A 23764-nucleotide genomic window follows, 5' to 3' on the forward strand; every position below is an offset into this window, starting at 1 on the left:
TTGTGCCCATTGGTGAGGGTCTGGCATGCACCCCTATGGCGTCCCTCTACCTGTGTGCTATGCAGCTTCAGATACATCACAAGAGGCTGCGGGGGGGGGGGGGGGTTGCAGCTGCCATTCCCAAAAATACCACAGCGATGACACGGCCAAAGAGGGGGGTCGGTCTGCCTATTCAAAGCCTCGGCCCTATGTATAGAATCCCAGGCAACCTGAGACAAGGCCTGAAACATGGCTGTAAAGCAAGGGGAAAAGGGAGCAACCCCGGCAAACGCCCCAAGAAGTGACCCGACAGAGATCTCACCCTCGCAGACTGCGCTGCCGAGGGAAGCCCGCGAGGACCGCCTATAAATACGCAGCAGGACCACTCTGAGCTCATGGAAATTCCCTATATAGATTTCACGGAATCACGGAAGCACTTCCCGGAGCTCCCGTATTGATCCAGACAAGATGGTGACTGCCAAGGTTACCCTATACGGGGATGGGGGTCCCCTTTAAGGCGTATTCCTGCAAAATAAAATAAGAAAATAAAAAAGTTCATAGAAATCCTCGAGTCGTCTTGTTAAAAAAAAAAAAACATTAGTTGTTTCTTGGTGATATCTGCTTCTAGGAAAGCTGGGTGACAGCCAATATGGCAGCCGTATTAATTCATACTTAGATTTCCTGGACATGAAAATGATTTATGGTTTCCTCATGATTATATCATGGTGTGACGGGCGCTGCACACCCTGCCCCCGCTGAGGTCCTGTGGGTGCCCCTGACATGGGCCCCGCTGTCGTTATCTCTTACCCTAGCCTTTGTAATGTACGTAAAGAGTAAAGCTGGTCATACACGTCAGATGGTGGGATCAGTCAATCATCCCGATTCCCCACCCAGGACTAATGTTAGGGCAGAGAAGGATTGGACAGTTGGATTTCAGCATGCCCAATCCTTTTGTTCTCAGGGAGATAAGGCGCTGACAGAGGCGTCTTCCAGCAGCTTTCTCCCCTCTCCGGCCTAACACTCATACTGGGCCAAAATAGCCATTGTAGTGCCCACAGCATAGCAGGTTGGATGGCATTATTAGGGGGCACTGTTGCTAGCAGACACTATTATGAGGGCACTATGGCTAAACGACAGGGTTATGTGGCTGACTGACAATATTACGAAGGCATCATGGTGAACTGGCACTGTTATGGAGATATGTGTCTGAGTGACACTATTATGGGGGCACTATAGGCAAATGGCACAATGATGGAGATATGTGACAAAATGACACTGTTATGGGCACACTGTGGTTAATTGGCAATGTTATGGGGATATCTGGCCGACTGATATTATTTGAGGGCACTGTGGTTGGCATAATTATATGGGCATCTCGGCATTGGCTGCTAGAACCTCAGACGCTGAAAGGCGGGCAGTAGACCCGGGTTACGCAGGTTCATACTGTCAGATATTATGGCCGCTTAGGACCCTCTTCAGCCTCTGACACCACAGGGAATCCAATGAATTCATGTTCAGACAAGGATAAAATTAGAGGTTAAGTGGCGCTTTCATGAGCGAAGTATCAGAGATAAGTGAAGACGAGGCAGTGTGCTGCTTAACAGTACGTAGAGAACTTCACCCTGTGCCATCCTGCCCGCCTAAACCCGGGTATACATTGATAGAACCAGTCCCGGCTGCCAAGGGGTAAGAACAAGCTCTCAAGATGGCGGGAAAGGATTAGAGGTTTCCAAATGAATCTGCTTACAAGAATGTCCCTAAAATAGTCTATAAACTACACTGTACAGAGAATGATGCTGAGAGTAGTGCTGCCATCTGGTGACCATATGGGGCTACTGCAGAAAAATAACTGCGACAATATGTATCCACTTTTAGGGGTTGTCCTATTACAAAAACTTTTATCCCCTTTTGTTTATGCATGAAACTCAAATACAGAATAGTATAAGGCTCCCTCTAGTGGTGGACAAAATGTTAGATTTTTATAACAGGCAAGTGTTATTTCTGCCATTCATACTAGTAGAGTTTTGTAGGTAAAAGATCTGCCCCTCCTTGGTATCAAGACCTGGGGGAGGGGGTTGTCTGCAGCCTCTATACCCCCTATGCCAAAGTATAGATAGATGTGCCTCACAGATGGGCTCAGCTTTTCTTGCAAATTCACTAGGGGGCGCTGTTGATCAGTGAGGTAATGTGGGGGGAGGGGAAGTCATTTGCTGACCAGATATAAAGCAGGTCTCCTACGTTACATCACCCCTGCTGTGCTCCATTAATAGCAGGAAATGTTTTATATGCCGGTAGCAAAGGTCATGGGTATTACAGTATAATGTGAGTCCTACTGGTGTATCTGAAATGACTGATGTATTAATTGTGAATGACACATTGCATCATGTAAACGTCCACGTATCCAGAATCACCCACTTGGCAGAAGAGGACATTTCATCGGCACAAAATAAATGTGTCATAGAGTTATTCTGAGCCCAACACTCCCTGAGCGATATACAAACATTTCATAAACATCAAATGCAGTGGAGACAGGGTCCTATATGATGATATTCTCTTTACTATATAAAGAGCTCTCTCCTCTGCTCACTGCCACCCCATTCTGACTAGTACATGTTGTATGATCTGCCAAGAGGAATGTGGGAAGGGTTGTAAATACTATAATACTGCTCCCTATGTACAAGAATATTACTACTATAATACTGCTCCCTATGTACAAGAATATAACTACTATAATGCTCCTATGTACAAGAATATAACTACTATAATACTGCTCCTATGTACAAGAATATAACTGCTATAATACTGCTCCTCTGTACAAGAATATAACTACTATAATACTGCCTCCTATGTACAAGAATATAACTACTATAATACTGGTCCTATGTACAAGAATATAACTACTATAATACTGCCTCCTATGTACAAGAATATAACTACTATAATACTGCTCCTATGTACAAGAATATAACTACTATAATACTGCTCCTATGTACAAGAATATAACTACTATAATACTGCTCCTATGTACAAGAATATAACTACTATAATACTGCTCCTATATACAAGAATATAACTACTACAATACTGCCTCCTATGTACAGGAATATAACTACTATAATACTGCCTCCTATGTACAAGAATATAACTACTATAATACTGCTCCTATGTACAAGAATATAACTACTATAATACTGCTCCTATGTACAAGACTATAACTACTATAATACTGCCTCCTATGTACAAGAATATAACTACTATAATACTGCTTCTATGTACAAGAATATAACTACTATAATACTGCTCCTATGTACAAGACTATAACTACTATAATACTGCCTCCTATGTACAAGAATATAACTACTATAATACTGCCTCCTATGTACAAGAATATAACTACTATAATACTGCTCCTATGTACAAGAATATAACTACTATAATACTGCTCCTATGTACAAGAATATAACTACTATAATACTGCCTCCTATGTACAAGAATATAACTACTATAATACTGCCTCCTATGTACAAGAATATAACTACTATAATACTGCCTCCTATGTACAAGAATATAACTACTATAATACTTCTCCTATGTACAAGAATGTAACTACTATAATACTGCTTCTATGTACAAGAATATAACTACTATAATACTGCCTCCTATGTACAAGAATATAATTACTATAATACTGCTCCTATGTACAAGAATATAACTGCTATAGTACTGCTCCTATGTACAAGAATATAACTACTACAATACTGCCTCCTATGTACAAGAATATAGCTACTATAATACTGCTCCCTATGTACAAGAATATAACTACTATAATACTGCTCCCTATGTACAAGAATATAACTACTATAATACTGCTCCCTATGTACAAGAATATAGCTACTATAATACTGCCTCCTATGTACAAGAATATAACTCCTATAATACTGCCTCCTATGTACAAGAATATAACTACTATAATACTGCCTCCTGTGTACAAGAATATAACTACTATAATACTGCTCCCTATGTACAAGAATATAGCTACTATGATACTGCTTCCTATGTACAAGAATATAACTACTATAATACTGCTCCTATGTACAAGAATATAACTACTATAATACTGCCTCCTATGTACAAGAATATAACTACTATAATACTGCCTCCTATGTACAAGAATATAACTACTATAATACTGCTCCCTATGTACAAGAATATAGCTACTATAATACTGCTCCTATGTACAAGAATATAACTACTATAATACTGCCTCCTGTGTACAAGAATATAACTACTATAATACTGCTCCCTATGTACAAGAATATAGCTACTATGATACTGCTTCCTATGTACAAGAATATAACTACTATAATACTGCTCCTATGTACAAGAATATAACTACTATCTTGGTGTGGAAAGAGGAACTACCTCAAGACTTTTATAGCCCCTAAATTTCTGTACCTACTTCAGGTTTTGCCTATTTGGCTGCCGCACTCATTTTTTGTCGACATTCGCCGAGTTTTTTCTCTCTTTTTGTGGGGTAATAAACCCTCCAGAATTGCATATTCGGTGTTGACCAGAGAGAAGAGGTTTGGCGGTTTTGGTCTGCCTGACATGGGCTCCTACTATGCGGCCTTTCAATTATTCCGAGGTCTATCTCTCCTCAATAAAGCCTATAGTGCTCCATATGTGCGTCTAGAGCGCTTTCTGCTTTCCACCAAAATGAAGCGGATCCTTTGGGGGCTTTCCCCCTGTTCTCCAGGTAGTTCCTCCTTATCACCCCTTTGGAAGAGCCTATTGGTTGAATGGGCCAAGCAATTTAAAGCCAAGGTGCTTACATTTCCAATACCAGGCACTCCACTCTCCTCCTTGCAGTTTTACATTCACCCGGAAGCTAAGAAGCCTTCAGGCATTTGGCCTCTCTTAGCTGAGATTCCTTTAAGTGAGATCCGGACCCCAGATGGGAACCTGGATTAGACCCTAGTCTTGAATGACCCCAAAATCAAAAACGCCCTTTCCTCCAGGGATTTGCCCTGCAGAAGGATATTAAGTTGATAAAACTACCACCCCCAACTACCTCTAGCCCTCCCTCTTGGTGGGATAAAAGGCTATCAGACACCCGTAGGATCCCCAAACCACTGTCTACCATATATAAAGAATTACTCTCATCCTCCCCTCCTGAGCTACACTTTCTCAATTCGTGGGAAAGGGAACTGTCCATCCGCCTTTCAGAACCAGAAAGGGCTTTTGTCCTCTAACACTCCCACGGCTTTAGCCGCTGTATTAGGATACAAGAGAACTCATATAAGCTGCTTACAAGATGGTACAAATCCCCGGAGTTTCTGCTTAGGCTTAATGCAGACATTCCAAGTGAGCGTTGGAGGTGTAAAAAGGATACAGGTTCCCTGTCACACATTTGGTGGCATTGTGAGAGGATCAAGGCTTTCTGGTCAAACATAGAAGCATTGATCAATGTAGTATGTGTTACGCAGGTTAAGCTAGATCCCAAACTGATCTTACTTTGGTGCCCCAATGATTCGCTGTCTCCCTGTAGATCTGATCTTCCCACTATGCTTATTACGGCGGCGAGACTGCTGATTCTGCTGCTTTGGAAAGAGACTGAACCTCCTACTGTTTCCATGTGGAGAGACAAGGTGGATCAGATCTATAGATTTGAAGAACTGGCCCATTGGGAATCCTACACACGTTCCCGCTTTCTTAAAATCTGGTCACCTTGGAAGAATTATAGAAGGTTTACTTGACGGAGTTGGAAAAACTCTTAACATCCCCCCCCCCCCCCCCCCCCCCGTCCCCTCCCTACCCCTCCTTTCCTCCCCTTTGTTTTATACTTTTATTGTCTGTTACATTTTTGGCTTTATCTTACACACCATATGATGCACTAATATGCAATAATTGTAACTTTCATAGAAGGTTTGTAATAATACCTTTTCATCAATACTACGATGGTATGTGATTGTAAGATGTACTTTATTCTTTGAATAAAAAGAAATTTGGTTAAGAATATAACTACTATAATACTGCTCCTATGTACAACAATATTACTACTATAATACTGCTCCTATGTACAAGAATATAACTACTATAATACAGCTCCTATGTACAAGAATATAACTACTATAATACTGCCTCCTATGTACAAGAATATAACTACTATAATACTGCCTCCTATGTACAAGTATATAACTACTATAATACTGTTCCTATGTACAAGAATATAACTACTATAATGCTGCCTCCTATGTACAAGAATATAACTACTATAATACTGCCTCCTATGTACAAGAATATAACTACTATAATACTGCTCCTATGTACAAGAATATTACTACTATAATACTGCTCCTATGTACAAGAATATTACTACTATAATACTGCCTCCTATGTTCAAGAATATAACTACTATAATACTGCTCATATGTACAAAAATATAACTGCTATAATACTGCCTCCTATGTACAAGAATATAACTACTATAATACTGCTCCTATGTACAAGAATATAACTACTATAATACTGCTCCTATGTACAAGAATATAACTACTATAATACTGCTCATATGTACAAAAATATAACTGCTATAATACTGCCTCCTATGTACAAGAATATAACTACTATAATACTGCCTCCTATGTTCAAGAATATAACTACTATAATACTGCTCATATGTACAAAAATATAACTGCTATAATACTACCTCCTATGTACAAGAATATAACTACTATAATACTGCTCCTATGTACAAGAATATAACTACTATAATACTGCTCCTATGTACAAGAATATAATTACTATAATACTGCTCCTATGTACAAGAATATAACTACTATAATACTGCCTCCTATGTACAAGAATATAACTACTATAATACTGCCACCAAAGATAACCCTAATTTGCTGGTGGATCTGCGTAGTCTAGTAACAATACTGATCAGTATATGGTAGAAATCTGCTACTAACATAGTTATGAAAAGAAATGCACATTTAAAATTCATGTCTTCTGTAGTTTTATATAGGAGCTCAGGAGAGTCCTTGCCCAGTATTTTCGCGTTTATTTGCGCTGCACATCACTTCCACAGATTACCACTAGGTGTCACTATGTGTCATGAGGAGTGGACTCTGACATTGATGTAGTTCTTGTGCCTGATGGGGGATTAAGTGTACTTAAAGGGGTTGTCCAGGCTAGAGATGTTCCGGAGGCTGGTGACAACTGCTGTTTCTGTAATCCTATAGCTACACAAATGCACATTTATTCATGATGTGTTGTTCCAGAGAGAAGCTATTTCTATCTAACATGGTCTCCTGTGGGAAAGCCCCCATAGTGCTTCAGTACGTCCTTAGTCTAACAAGTAGGACAGATGGAATTTTTAATTTAACCAAATTACTAATTAATTAGAGACCCGTGAGCCTATATAAGGACTTCTGGCTCCTCCTACCCTATGTTTTTTCTGTCCTGTGCGGACTTGGACAGATGGTTTGCTTTGCTTGTTAGTTTCTTGCTATGTTTCCGCTTATTCATTATGCTGGACTATTAGATTGTTCTGGGAGGTGTGGATTGGGTGGTATTAACCCTATACTGGAGCAGTTCCAGAAGAACAGTCTCTGAATCCAGAGATCTTCAAGCAGATCGCCAAGATGTGGGAAGTATGAGATTTATCTCATGGCGACCAGGTTCAACAGTTAGATGGAACATTCCTTTCCCTTTATCAGGAGGACAATCCCTTGGCAGAGGACACCATATCCATTATTTGGAGGTTCAGGCTGGCCAACATTTTGCCTCTGGTTTCCTTGATACTTAGGGTATTGATGAAAATCAGGCTAGACCAGGCCACGGTACAGCTATCATACTGTTCGGGCCAAAGAGGTCATGGTTCCCAACTCATTCAGATGATTCGAAGGTGTTACTAAGACGTCCCGCAGTGTAGATCTTGGGTGTCTGAAAAGCTTCAGCCTGACAGCCTGAAGGTTGACCAGCCTATATTACTATCTAGATACCTATCTGATTCAGTCATGAAGACCTTGCCACATTTTGGTTCTCAATCTACCAAAAGGTCATGCTTCCCAACTCATTCAGATGAGTCAAAGGAGTAACTGGAGACTTCCCTCAGTACAGGTCGTGTGTGTCTAGGGAACTGATTCTGAACCTAAAAAGGTTCAGTCTGACAGCCTGAAGGTTGACCATCCTCTATTACTATCCAAAGGCCTCTCTGATTCAGTCATGAAGACATTGCCACACTCTGGTTTTCAAACCATGAAAAGGTCCTTTTGAAAAGAGTATATCTGAACACTTCCCCCAGTTGAAATTGTGTGTGTTTACTGTAGAGCGCTCAACTCTGCCAGGACCTGGGGAGACTCAACTGGACATCCTCTATAACAACCTACAGGCCTCTCGGACATAGTCATGAAGACCTTGTTATAGCCAGGTCTCAATCCATTTAAAAGGCTTACACAAGGATCAAGTGAATCTATTCAGCTTGAATTGTACTCAAGGAGTAGATAGTTCCAAACAGCAGATTATCAGCCTCTTAGGCTTCCTGAAGGAAAGATTTGGAAAAGGCCTGAGTACATCAGCCTAAAAAGTATAAATTTTGGCCAAGTCTATCCTTTGAGTTTATCCTTGTCACAAGAGTCCTTGATGAACAGGTTCCTGAAAGGTTTACTAAGATGTGACCTTCCATACTGAGATCTGTGTCAAAATAGGACTTAGTCTAAGTCGTAAAACGTTTAAGCTCATCTCCCTTTAAACCTCTGGATGAGGTCCCACATAAATACCTAGCCTTAAAAGGCTATTTTCTCCTGGCCATGACATCTGCCATGAGAAGAGGGATATCTTAGACTTGTTATCAGTGGATCTGTACTTCAGATTCCTCCCTGACAAGATTTTCAATTTTTTTGCGTTTTTGTTTTTCACTCCCCGACTTCCCATAGTCCTAACTTTTTTATTTTTCCATTCACATAGCCTTATGAGGGCTTATTTTTTGCGGGACAAGTTGTACTTTCTAATGGCACCATTTACGGTTGCATAACATGTAGTATGAAGCAGGAAAAAAAATTCCTAATGGGGTAGAATTGGGAAAAATGCAATTCTGAGAAAGGTTATTTTTTACACTGTACACTATGCGGAAAAATTGACCTGTTATCTTTATTCTCCAGGTCAGTACGGTTACAACGATACCACACTTGTATAATTTTTCTTGCGTTTTAATACTGATAAAAAAAATTAAACCTTTGAGGAAATTTTTTTTAACCATATTCTGACTCCTATAACGTTTTTGTAGTTATGTGTACGTTTGCAGGACGATCTGTTCTTTTTAGTGATACTAATTTGAAGTGTGTGCGACTTTTTGATCACTTTCTATAAAAAAATTATTGGGTAGTTGAAGTGACAAAAAATGGCAAATTGGCTGTTTTTTTTTTTTTTCCATTACGCCATTAATATTGTTATATTTTAATATATTGTATGGGCATTTTATGCAGCGATGCCCATGATGTTTATTTTTTTTTAATGGTTAAGTATTTTTATTTTAAGAAAAGGGGGGTGATTTGAACTTTTTTTTTTTTTTTTTTTTTTATATTTGTAAAAACTTATTTTTTTCAATATACCAATACAATGCTGCCAACTAGTGGCCTGTATTGGTATAGTCCTAAAATAAGCTCCGAAGCCTGCTTGAGGCTTCGGGCTATTTTATAGATATAACAGGTTCCCCGATCTCAGTCAGGGAACGCTGTTGCGCGACTTCCGCTTCCGGACTGCAAAAATGCCGTGGTAACATTTGACCACGGCATCTGAAGAGGAGAACAGGGGCGGGCTGGGCCGGGGGGCAGGGAGGCAATTGCCCCCCAGGCCGCCCGAAATAAACGGCCACTGGGCCGCCCGTCTTTAAAAAAAAAAATATATATTTTTTTTTTCTTCAGGGCCGCACCGCCGATCATCACCACAGGTGGCGCGGCCCTGGATGTCATTGCGGCCGTGCTGTGTGCTGTGGGGCAGGGGAGGGAGAGGCGTGTCCCTCCCCTGTTCTTCTGATAGGCCGCAGGCACTAATGCCTGCAGCCTATCAGAGGCCGGCTCAGGCAGTGCGATGACGTCATTATCATTGCATATAGTAAGGACCAGCACTCGCTTCAGTAATAATTTCAAATAGATTTAATGGTCACATACAAATGATAAGTGACGCGTGCGTTTCGGCTACTGTGAGCCTTTGTCAAAACATAGTGTGTACAAGTTACAGACAATTTAAATAGACCGCGATAGAGCAGGAAATGACATCAGGTTACCATGGCAACATTGTAAACAAAGGACACAACAATGCAGAGATAGTGATAGAACAGGTGGATGAGCAGCTGACATTAATTGCTTGATAGGGCACCAGGCTAGGCACTGATGTAAGCTGTGAATCATATAATGCTGGGGATGTAATATAACATGCTGGATGCTAGTTATTATAACAAACTAATTCAGAGAAAAAAAGAGAAAAAAGAGCATAATTAATTCACAGTACACCATGCTTTACACTGCCACATTTTGCTAAACCTTGTTATATGATGCAAAATACTGAATGCAGCGGTGCTGCTATTATGCGTGGTAAACTTACGCTCTGATCAAGCACTGAATGATATATTTCCAAAGATATAATATAACATGCTGGATGCTAGTTACTATAGCAAACTAATTCAAAAGAAAAAAGAGGAAAAAGAACATAATTAATGCACAGTACACCATGCTTTACACTGCCACATTTTGCTAAACCTTGTGATATAATGCAAAATACTGAATGCAGCGGTGCTGCTATTATGCGTGGTACACTTACGCCCTGATCAAGCACTAAATGATATAGATTGGAGTCAAGTTCTCTGTGGAAGAAAGAAAGAGGGAACATGTTGAGAGAGTCACTGCACAATAAAGTTTATAAAAAACTGTTTAAGTCATAATCACGATTTAATCCCTTTGGTTCTAGGGTTTGGAGGCGATGGATCCAGAAGGCTTCTCTTTTTTTGAGCATTTTACACCTGTCTCCTCCTCTCCTGGGCAGTGATACGTGCTCTATAATCTGGAAGCGTAGCTGGGAAATGGCATGTCGGTGTTCCTCAAAATGATGTGGGATGGGGAGTAGTAAATTTTTCTTTCTAATAGTAGATTTGTGTTTACAGAAACGGTCTTTCATCCTCATGGAGGTCTCACCGACATACACAAGACCACAGGGACACTTCAGGAGATAGACAACGAAATTACTATTACAAGTAAAGAAGCCATTTATTTTAAATTTTTCCCCTGTGTATGGGTGGGTGAAGTGTTCCCCTTTAATGACACTAGAGCAGTGTATACATTGAAGGCATGGGTATGTCCCATTCTTGGGTGTTGAGAGGGTGGCCTGGCGCTGGGTATGTCTGTCACTACCTACATCAGCCCTGACTAGGATGTCTCGGATGTTTTTGCACCTTTTGTAGCATATCATAGGGGGAGATTGAAATTCCGTGACATCCGCGAGATCTGTTAAATACACAACAGGCGAAACCGCCTAAAGACAGTACCACTACTAGTGTTAAACCGCCACGGGTCCCTTTTGTGGTGAAATACCACCCCTGGGTCAACAAATGCAGGACTATCCTCAACAAACATTGGAGTATTCTCAGCAGAGCCTACCCCAATGTCACGGAATTTCAATCTCCCCCTATGATATGCTACAAAAGGTGCAAAAACATCCGAGACATCCTAGTCAGGGCTGATGTAGGTAGTGACAGACATACCCAGCGCCAGGCCACCCTCTCAACACCCAAGAATGGGACATACCCATGCCTTCAATGTATACACTGCTCTAGTGTCATTAAAGGGGAACACTTCACCCACCCATACACAGGGGAAAAATTTAAAATAAATGGCTTCTTTACTTGTAATAGTAATTTCGTTGTCTATCTCCTGAAGTGTCCCTGTGGTCTTGTGTATGTCGGTGAGACCTCCATGAGGATGAAAGACCGTTTCTGTAAACACAAATCTACTATTAGAAAGAAAAATTTACTACTCCCCATCCCACATCATTTTGAGGAACACCGACATGCCATTTCCCAGCTACGCTTCCAGATTATAGAGCACGTATCACTGCCCAGGAGAGGAGGAGACAGGTGTAAAATGCTCAAAAAAAGAGAAGCCTTCTGGATCCATCGCCTCCAAACCCTAGAACCAAAGGGATTAAATCGTGATTATGACTTAAACAGTTTTTTATAAACTTTATTGTGCAGTGACTCTCTCAACATGTTCCCTCTTTCTTTCTTCCACAGAGAACTTGACTCCAATCTATATCATTTAGTGCTTGATCAGAGCGTAAGTTTACCACGCATAATAGCAGCACCGCTGCATTCAGTATTTTGCATCATATAACAAGGTTTAGCAAAATGTGGCAGTGTAAAGCATGGTGTACTGTGAATTAATTATGCTCTTTTTTCTCTTTTTTTCTCTGAATTAGTTTGTTATAATAACTAGCATCCAGCATGTTATATTACATCCCCAGCATTATATGATTCACAGCTTACATCAGTGCCTAGCCTGGTGCCCTATCAAGCAATTAATGTCAGCTGCTCATCCACCTGTTCTATCACTATCTCTGCATTGTTGTGTCCTTTGTTTACAATGTTGCCATGGTAACCTGATGTCATTTCCTGCTCTATCGCGGTCTATTTAAATTGTCTGTAACTTGTACACACTATGTTTTGACAAAGGCTCACAGTAGCCGAAACGCACGCGTCACTTATCATTTGTATGTGACCATTAAATCTATTTGAAATTATTACTGAAGCGAGTGCTGGTCCTTACTATACCATTATCTGTGGATCTTCCTCCCGGGACGCGCGCACCGCACCGCTGAAAGCAGAAGTGCCGCTTGTATCTTCTCTTGTCATTATCATTGCGACGCCTGAGCCGGGCAGCACACAGCAGGGACACAGGCCAGAAGAGGCTTGCATCGCTGCTGATGGAGGTAAGTATTAGTGTTGTTTTTTTTTTCTTCTTTGCGGGGGGCTGGCACTATTGGGGGGCAGGCACTATGGGGGGGGGGATCTGGCACTATAAGGGGGGCAGGCACTATGGGGGGGGGGATCTGGCACTTTGGGGGAGCTGGCACTATAGGGGGGCACTATAGGGGGAGCTGGCACTATGGGGGGGGGGTGGAACTATGGGGGAGCTGGAACTATGGGGGAGCTGGCACTATAGGGGGGGCTGGAACTATGGGGGGGCTGGCACTATGGGGGGCTGGCACTATAGGGGGAGCTGGCACTATGGGGGGGCTGACACTATGGAGGGCTGTCACTATAAGGGGGCTGGCACTATGGGGGGGCTGGCACTATGGGGGAGGAGCTGGCACTATGGGGGAGCTGGCACTATGGGGGGGATCTGGCACTATGGGGGGATTTGGCACTATGGGGGGGAATCTGGCACTTTGGGGGAGCTAGCACTATGGGGGGCACTATAGGGGGAGGGGGCACTATAGGGGGAGCTGGCACTATAGGGGGGGCTGACATTATGGGGGGGGCTGACACTATGGGGGTGCTGACACTATGGGGGGGCTGGCACTATGGGGTAGGAGCTGGCACTATGGGGGGGGCTGGCACTATAGGGGGAGCTGGCACTATGGGGGGATTTGGCACTATGGGGGAATCTGGCACTTTGGGGGGAGCTGGCACTATGGGGGGAGCTGGCACTATAGGGGGAGCTGGCACTATGGGGGGGGGGCTGGCACTATAGGGGGAGCTGGCACTATGGGGGGGCTGGCACTATGGGGGGGGGGCTGGCACTATGGGGGGATTTGGCACTTTGGGGGAGCTAGCACTATGGGGGGTCACTATAGGGGGAGCTGGCACTATTAGGGGGGCTGGAACTATGGGGGAGCTGGCACTATGGAGGGGCTGGCACTATGGGGGAGCTGGCACTATGGGGGGCTGGCAGTATAGGGGGGTGGCACTATAGGGGGGGCTGGCACTATGGGGGGCTGGCACTATGGGGGAGCTGACACTATGGGAAGGCTGACACTATGGGGGGGCTGACACTATGGGGTAGGAGCTGGCACTATGGGGGGGGGCTTGCACTATAGGGGGAGCTGGCACTATGGGGGGAGGTGGCACTATGGGGGGGGGGGCTGGCACTATGGGGGGGCTGGCACTATGGGGGGCTTGTACTATGGGGGGGGAGCTGGCACTATAGGGGCATTTCTTGCTGGCACATTATGGGGGGGCACCATGGGGGAGAGGAGCACTATAGGGGCATCTGCTGGGGGCACTAAGGGGCATTTTTTTTTACTGGCATATTATGGGGGACACTATGGGGAAGGGGGAGAGGAGCAGTATGAGTGCATTTACTGGGGCACTATATAGGGGTATTTTATACTGGCATACATCAGGGGGACATTAGCTCAACTGCGGGCACTAAGCGGGGGTATTTCATGTACTGTCATATTATAGGGAAAATTAGTACTACTAGGGGGTATTATAGGGAGCTTTACTACTACTGGGGGGCTATGAGGAACATGATTACTAGGGCACTATAGGGGCATTATTACTACTAAGTGTGCTCTGGCAGAGAATTATTTCTATTGGTGGGATTTTGGGGGGCACCCTAGCACAGTATCAGCTTAGCACTATTATTTTTGGGGGACATTATCTTTATACTATTAGTGTCTGGGCGCAGTTATTTTTTAGAGCACTGTGTGCCAATAATTGTTTAAGGGGGCACTATCTGTGTGGTAGTAGTATTCCCAGGGGTACTGTTTCTGCAGTATAGTATTGGGGGCATAGCGGGTACAGTATTGGGGGCACTATCTGTGTGGTAGTAGTATTTCAGGGGGACTGTTTCTGCAGTATAGTATTGGGGGTGGCAGCAAACTAATGTCTGTTTCTCAATCTCTGCAGAGACGGGAGATGGCTGAAAAATCATCATGGCGGTCTGGTCTGAATGGAGAAGATGAGGAAAGAGAACGTCTACAACAAAGGTGACATCACTGGATGTAAGAGGTAGGGGGCGCTATGTAGGAGAGGAGATGCTCCGGCTCCTTCCCCTGCCATTTGCAGAAGGAGGATTCAGAGCTGGGTGAGGATGACGAAAGGGGGCAGCAGTCCACGGGCGGGTAGCAGATGGTGGGGGGGGAACCACAAGCCTTAAGCAGGATCTGGGGAGGGAGGAGAGCGGAGGAGCTTCCTGGCTGTAGCTTGTTGTATAAGCAGGCAGTGCAGCCAGGACGGACCTCCCCTCTCCGTATGATGTGTAGAGACAGGCCTCAACTATAGAATGTCAGCTGTACAGTGTGTGTTGGGAGTGGCCTATTAAATGTAGGAGGGGCTTTTAATAATGGGCGGGGCTAAAAATGGGCCACTTGACTGGATTTTCCCCCCAGGACTAAGGCTGCCAGCCCTTCCCTGGAGGAGAATGTATGCGATCAGCCTTATGGCTGATCGGATACATGTGCCACGGGTCTCTGCTATCAGTCAATATCAGGCCTGATAATTTATAAGTTGTGTCGCAATACTATATCCGAGATTGGTCATAGTTTGAGCAGAGCAAGGGTTCGTATCTACCCTAATCATTATTGAGTTTACTGTGTATAATCAACTGATAGTATATGTCATAATTGTGGTCCGGATGTTTGTATTACATTTTATGTTTGAGAGGTAATATGGAACGTTGGTATTCGTGTTAGAGCTATCCAGTGGCGAATTTAGGGTACTGGATATCACTATGTGTTATTGCATATTATTGACTTTTATATTGATTAAGCTTTGATTGTATTTTGAGTTATTGTATAGTAAATAATTTATATTTTTACATAGACGCTTGCACCATGTTTTACTGATTGCACAATATAATTAAATTAATGACAAACTCTTTTTGAGGTGTTTTATATGTCCACCTCTAGGATCAATTCCCCTTGAAATTATTCCTTTGATCCTTTCTTTTATATAAAGCATTTGCTTTATATCTCTGGCAACATAGGAGCTTCTCTGGTCTTCAGAAGCAGTGCTTCTATCAGGCTCAGGATCTCAGCTCGCTCTGACAATCCCCCATTTCTTCAGCCATCTTCTGTGCCTCTGTTACCAGAGATGGATCTTGCTTGACAACAGGCAGTGGATTATAAATTAGGTGGAAGTGAGATCCCTAGTGGCCATACTTTTTTTTTCAGGTGCAGGCAGATTTTTTAAATGAAGTGATTTAGAAATGTGCTTGTTACACAACTTTCTATTAAATAAAATGTGACTCTTTAAAGCGTACCTGAATTTTCAAAAAAAAAGTTTGCATAATGGCTGTGCTTCTTTGTACATTCATACCTGTGAAGGAGCAGGTGTTTTTTGGGCTTCCCTAAAGTCTTTTTCAGCCGTACTATTCCCTATTGCAAATGCACAGCTAGATGCATTCTGCTCAGAAGCAGGGGGCGTCTACCTTCTGTGAAATCTGCCAGCACTGCACTGCTGACGTTCTTTGGCTTCCTTCCCACTATGTTTGTTTTCAGCTCCAGAGCTCACTGAACAGATAAGGAGGGGGGAGATCACATTTACAGACACTCAGAAGGTTCCTGTTATCTTCAAAAGCACCGTAGAAGCAGTTCTTTTATCAGGCTCACAACCTCAGCTAGCTCTAGCACACCCCGATTTCCTGTGAGCCGTCTTCTGAGTCTCTGTTACAAGCAACGGACTGCAAATTAAGTGATTTAGAAATTTGCTATTAAATGAAATAAAGTTGCGTGAAAATTCTGTGACTCTTTAAGAACCGTCTTACATACCCTGGGCAGATTATGGTTGCCATTAGGCTGGTTTATTTTGTTCAGAACTTGGATCTGCCTAATTTTGTTAGAGCCCCTTTGCTAGAGCAGTGTCCACCTCTTGGGCTGATGAAGTCTGAAAGTGCTAGATCAGATTTTTGCGTGTAGCATTGAGCTCACGCTGTATGTTGAATTTCTGGTTCTCAAAAGAGACTGCTCTCAGGCTCTGCCTATGGGGATACTTATTGTTAATTACCCATTATTGTTCTTCTTTTAGGATGTAAAGGAAGTGTTGATTTATAAAGTTAATCTGTTTTCCCTTAGTCCTAACAGAAGCACAAGCTTTCTACCCTAAGTATGTTACTTAGGAGGGCTTAGATATCCTTATATCGGCTCAAGGGTCTCTAATTAATTAGCAATTAATGTGATTAAATAAAAAAAAATACATCTGTCCTACTAGGTGCAGAAACACCCCATTATTGTGCTGCTGTTAGGACTAAGGGAAAACAGATTAACGTTAGAAATCAATGCTTGTAGGCTGTGTTGATTTTAATCCTCCACATCCCTGATTTTTGCTTTCCCTCCCAGAATGCTGTAAATCAGGCAGTACAGGCATACACAGTAAAACAAAAGGAGCAGCCACTGTTGTTTAATTTACTGCATGCTGCACAATCCACAGCTAGGGGCATTGGTGGAAGAGTCTCCCATATTCTTGCTCTCAGGTCGGAAATATAAGCATTTTAGTAAGGAGGACCATTGCAGCACTGAGTGTATGGCACTAATCCTTGGGGCACTGTGTGGCACTATTCTTGCAGGCACTGTATGGCAATGCTATGTGGGCACTGCATGGCATTATTCTTGTGAGCACTGTATAGCAGTTCTTGCAGGTATTCTATAACACTATTACTATGTGCCCAGTAAATATCCAGAAGTAGGAAAAAAATTGGTAACCGATTGTTTGGCACTGCTTGGTATAATCCAGAGAAGTATCACTGATGTGGTGAAAGAAAAGCTTTTTTCAGGATCTTGTCAACGCGTTTCGAGGGTAGAAAATCCCTCTTCGTCAGGACAATATACAATACAGGTTTTTACACCGTACAGTGTTAAAAAAAATGGCAGTGATTTTGGCGCGCAGGCCAAAGGTAGGGCAGGGGGTGTTTCTGCCATGAGCGGCATAGCCTTGTTTGGAGCACAAACTCCGAGTTGTTACATTATTATTTCTTATTATTTCATTATTAGAATGAATCAATAACAAACAGTTTAATGAGATCAGACCGCAGCTACCTATAACCCTGTGGTCAGTTTATTATAAGTTACACATAAGTAACAACTCTGCGTGCCAAAACCGCTGCCTTTTAAACGCTGTACTGTGTAAAACCTGTATATTGTCCTGACGAAGAGGGATTTTCTTCCCTCGAAACGCGTTGACAAGATCCTGAATAAAGTTTTCTTTCACCACATCAGTGATACTTGTCTGGCTTATACCAAGTAGCACTGAACTAGCGGTTACCCCATTCTTTCCTACTTCTGGATATTTTCTACACTGGAGATCCACTCCTGGGAGTTACCACAGAGAAACCGCGGCTGCAGCCTGGCTCACACCGCCCGCTGGTCGGTTATCGAAAAATTACCAGCAAAGCTCTCTAAAGTGGCTGTGACTCCTCACAACCCAATATGGTAAGCGCATTTTAGCTTTTCCCATTGATCACTTTATCCACTGACACCGCACATGTGGTGCTGCCTCCTCTCTCTTTTACCTTTCATATGTGTCCAGTAAGACGTTATTCTTGTGGAACTGGATGGCAGAGACTACTGTGGAAGTGTATGGCACTATTTCTGTGTGCACTATTGGTGGGGGCACTGTCTGGCACTATTGGTGAGGGCACTGTCTGGCACTATTGGTGAGGGCACTGTATGGCACTATTGGTGAGGGCACTGTATGGCACTATTGGTGAGGCCACTGTATGGCACTATTGGTGAGGGCACTGTATGGCACTATTGGTGAGGGCACTGTATGGCACTATTGGTGAGGGCACTGTATGGCACTATTGGTGAGGCCACTGTATGGCACTATTGGTGAGGGCACTGTATGGCACTATTGGTGAGGGCACCGTATGGCACTCTTGGTGGGGGCACTGTCTGGCACTATTGGTGAGGGCACTGTATGGCACTATTGGTGGGAGCGCTGTCTGGGACTATTGGTGAGGCCACTGTATGGCTCTATTTGTGGACGCACTGTATGGCACTATTGGTGAGGGCACTGTATGGCACTATTGGTGGGGGAACTGTATGGCACTATTGGTGAGGGCACTGTATGGCACTATTGGTGAGGGCACTGTATGGCACTATTGGTGAGGCCACTGTATGGCACTATTGGTGAGGGCACTGTATGGCACTATTGGTGAGGGCACTGTATGGCACTATTGGTGAGGCCACTGTATGGCACTATTGGTGAGGGCACTGTATAGCACTCTTGGTGGGGGCACTGTCTGGCACTATTGGTGAGGGCACTGTATGGCACTATTGGTGGGAGCGCTGTATGGTACTATTGGTGGGGGAACTGTATGGCACTATTGGTGGGGGAACTGTATGGCACTATTGGTGGGGGAACTGTATGGCACTATTGGTGAGGCCACTGTATGGCATTATTGGTAAGGGCACTGTATGGCACTATTGGTGAGGCCACTGTATGGCTCTATTTGTGGACGCACTGTATGGCACTATTGGTGAGGGCACTGTATGGCACTATTGGTGAGGGCACTGTATGGCACTATTGGTGAGGCCACTGTATGGCACTATTGGTGAGGCCACTGTATGGCACTATTGGTGGGGGCACTGTATGGCACTATTGGTGGGGGCACTGTATGGCACTATTGGTGGGGGCACTGTATGGCACTATTGGTGGGGGCACTGTCTGGCACTATTTGTGGAAGCACTGTATGGTACTATTGGTGGGGGCCCTGTATGGCTCTATTTGTGGACGCACTGTATGGCACTATTGGTGAGGGCACTGTATGGCACTATTGGTGAGGGCACTGTATGGCACTATTGGTGAGGCCACTGTATGGAACTATTGGTGAGGGCACTGTATGGCACTATTGGTGGGGGCACTGTCTGGCACTATTGGTGGGAGCACTGTCTGGCACTATTTGTGGAAGCACTGTATGGTACTATTGGTGGGGCACCGTGTGGCACTATTGGTTGAGGCACAGTATGGCACTATTGGTGGGGGCACTGTGTGGCACTATTGGTGGGAGCACTGTCTGGCACTATTTGTGGGAGTTCCGTATGGCACTATTGGTTGAGGCACAGTATGGCACTTTTGGTGGACGCACTGTATGGCACTATTGGTGAGGGCTCTGTATGGCACTATTGGTGAGGGCACTGTATGGCACTATTGGTGAGGGCACTGTATGGCACTATTGGTGAGGGCACTGTATGGCACTCTTGGTGGGGGCACTGTCTGGCACTATTGGTGAGGGCACTGTATGGCACTATTGGTGGGAGCGCTGTCTGGGACTATTGGTGAGGCCACTGTATGGCTCTATTTGTGGACGCACTGTATGGCACTATTGGTGAGGGCACTGTATGGCATTATTGGTGAGGGCACTGTATGGCACTATTGGTGAGGGCACTGTATGGCACTATTGGTGGGAGCGCTGTCTGGGACTATTGGTGAGGCCACTGTATGGCTCTATTTGTGGACGCACTGTATGGCACTATTGGTGAGGGCACTGTATGGCACTATTGGTGAGGGCACTGTATGGCACTATTGGTGAGGGCACTGTATGGCACTATTGGTGAGGCCACTGTATGGCACTATTGGTGAGGCCACTGTATGGCACTATTGGTGGGGGCACTGTATGGCACTATTGGTGGGGGCACTGTATGGCACTATTGGTGGGGGCACTGTATGGCACTATTGGTGGGGGCACTGTATGGCACTATTGGTGGGAGCACTGTCTGGCACTATTTGTGGAAGCACTGTATGGTACTATTGGTGGGGGCCCTGTATGGCTCTATTTGTGGACGCACTGTATGGCACTATTGGTGAGGGCACTGTATGGCACTATTGGTGAGGGCACTGTATGGCACTATTGGTGAGGCCACTGTATGGCACTATTGGTGAGGGCACTGTATGGCACTATTGGTGGGGGCACTGTCTGGCACTATTGGTGGGAGCACTGTCTGGCACTATTTGTGGAAGCACTGTATGGTACTATTGGTGGGGCACCGTGTGGCACTATTGGTTGAGGCACAGTATGGCACTATTGGTGGGGGCACTGTGTGGCACTATTGGTGGGAGCACTGTCTGGCACTATTTGTGGGAGTTCCGTATGGCACTATTGGTTGAGGCACAGTATGGCACTTTTGGTGGACGCACTGTATGGCACTATTGGTGAGGGCTCTGTATGGCACTATTGGTGAGGGCACTGTATGGCACTATTGGTGAGGGCACTGTATGGCACTATTGGTGAGGCCACTGTATGGCACTATTGGTGAGGCCACTGTATGGCACTATTGGTGAGGCCACTGTATGGCACTATTGGTGAGGCCACTGTATGGCACTATTGGTGAGGGCACTGTATGGCACTATTTGTGGGAGCGCTGTATGGTACTATTGGTGGGGGGACCGTGTGGCACTATTGGTTGAGGCACAGTATGGCACTATTGGTGGGGGCACTGTGTGGTACTCTTGGTGGGGGCACTGTCTGGTACTATTGGTGGGAGCACTGTCTGGCACTATTTGTGGAAGCGCTGTCTGGCACTATTTGTGGAAGCGCTGTCTGGTACTATTGGTGGGAGTTCCGTATGGCACTATTGGTTGAGGCACAGTATGGCACTTTTGGTGGGGGCACAGTATGGCACTTTTGGTGGGGGCACTGTGTGGCACTGTTCCTGTTATTTGCCTGGCATTATCACTTGAGCAGTTTGGGAAAAAATGGGACACGTTAATGAAGATCTGAAATAAATTACTTTAATGAAGACCGGGGTGATATTTACAAGACATGGGGTTTGGCACAGATAAAAATATTTTAAACAAGAAAATGTCTCCCTCCCAGAGGAGCTCCATCGAGCGTCTTCTCGCCACATGCAAAACCCTCTCATCCAGCGGCACAGCGACACAAGCAGTGAGGTCTGTCGCGTCATGTTCAGCATACCATCTGCTGCTGACACACAGCGGAGGCGGCCATTTTGTCAGCTTCATTTCACTGACCTAACACAGGTGAGTTATGATGGATGTTCATGCCTGTGATCGCATTTATTGGCCTCTCATGCACATCCACAAAATGGCCGACTATGAATGGCACGCTCTATAGGTGACCCAACAAAACGACCTTGTGCGCCTGCTCCCCCTGCATCAGTGATGTTTCAGCTCACAAAATGGCTGCCTGTATTGTGACTAAAGCAATGGCTCGTTCTGATGTACCTACTGGTCGCCACTCTTCTATCTTTTACAATCCTGAAATATATACTTACCACATAAAATAACAGTTTGTGATTGTACCGTATAAGACAGACGCCATGACGGGGGCACTTTTTGGCGAGTTTTCCCTGCAGAAATATCTAATCATGGGGCGAATGGCTTGGCAGCCATTCAGAGCTCTACCTTCAGTTTCTAAACTAAACGGCATTGGTTGCTATGGGTAACAAGGCACAGTGGCCTCATATATAAAAAGTAGTGCAGACTTAAAAGGGTTGATGTTGCCCATGGCAACCAATCGGACTACTGATCCCTTCAAAACTACCCGGCATTGAATATGGAATCTGATTGGTTGCTACAACGTGCACCATTTTATAACACCACAAGCTATTGGTCAACCAAAATTGACATGGTGTTAAGTGCAGGAATCTGTTAACATGTCTGAAGAAACTATTAGCAGGTGGGAGTCTATGAGAAGAACCCCCACTGACGGGTAGAACGGAGGGGCCTGTGAGTTGTGCCACTGAGTCCTGTCGCTGAGGAACCTCCATATCTCCAAGCTATGTTTGGTTCAATGGGAAATAATATGGACGTCCCTAGATCAATGGGACTGTTGATATATATGGCGGTAAACACAAGGGGAATCCAGCAGATAACAGATCAACGGGAACATTTACAAGCCGCTAATGGACATAGTCATCTGTATTCTCTCCGACCATCTTTGTTTGTCCACATCTGACCAGACGTGTTACCGTTATGCGTTCTCCATCTCCATTTAGATTGAGATTGCCATGGCTTAACTCCTATCAACCTGTTTGTAGGGTCTGTCATTAGAGACAGACTGGTTGCTAGGGAGAAGGTTTCAGCCTCATCCATAGCAACCAGTCCGTAGAAGTGCCTGGAGGAACACCGGTACTTAAATCGTGCTTTGAGTCTAAGACGTGGCCCACTAGCAGTCTAAGGCCTCATGGCTCCATACAAACAGTCTATGGGGCCCTACAGAACCTTCATTCACCTGTGATGTCATCAGATGTGATAATACAAAGATATCCCCCCCCCCCCCTAAAATGATTGCTTCTCAGGGAAGATATCTGAGTAATATGGCTCTGTATGTGGGCACCATACAGTGGCTATATCTATGGCTCTATGGTCCGGTGCTCCTGTGACTCTAGATGCCTCTATAAAGCTGAGCATGAGGCCTAGCCAAGTAGTACTAATTAGGTAAACTGCATCCTGAAAAATTAAAGGGGTTCTGCAGTTTGTTTAAACTGATGATCTATCCTCTGGATAGATCATCAGCATCTGATCGGCGGGGGTCCGACTCCCAGGACCCCCGCCGATCAGCTGTTTGAGAAGGCAGCGGTGCTCCAGCAGCGGTGCTCCAGCAGCGCCGCGGCTTTCTCACTGTTTACCGCCGGCCCAGTGACGTCACGACTAGTATCAACTGGCCTGGGCGGGGCTAAGCTCTGTTCGCTTGAATGGAGCTTAGCCCCGCCCAGGCCATTGAAACTAGTCATGACATCACTGGGCCAGCGGTAAACAGTGAGAAGGCCGCAACACTGTTGGAGCACCGCTGCCTTCTCAAACAGTTTATGGGCGGGAGTCCCGGGTGTC

This window comes from Bufo bufo, chromosome 7 (genome assembly GCF_905171765.1).
Source record: "Bufo bufo chromosome 7, aBufBuf1.1, whole genome shotgun sequence".
Taxonomy (NCBI): domain Eukaryota; kingdom Metazoa; phylum Chordata; class Amphibia; order Anura; family Bufonidae; genus Bufo; species Bufo bufo.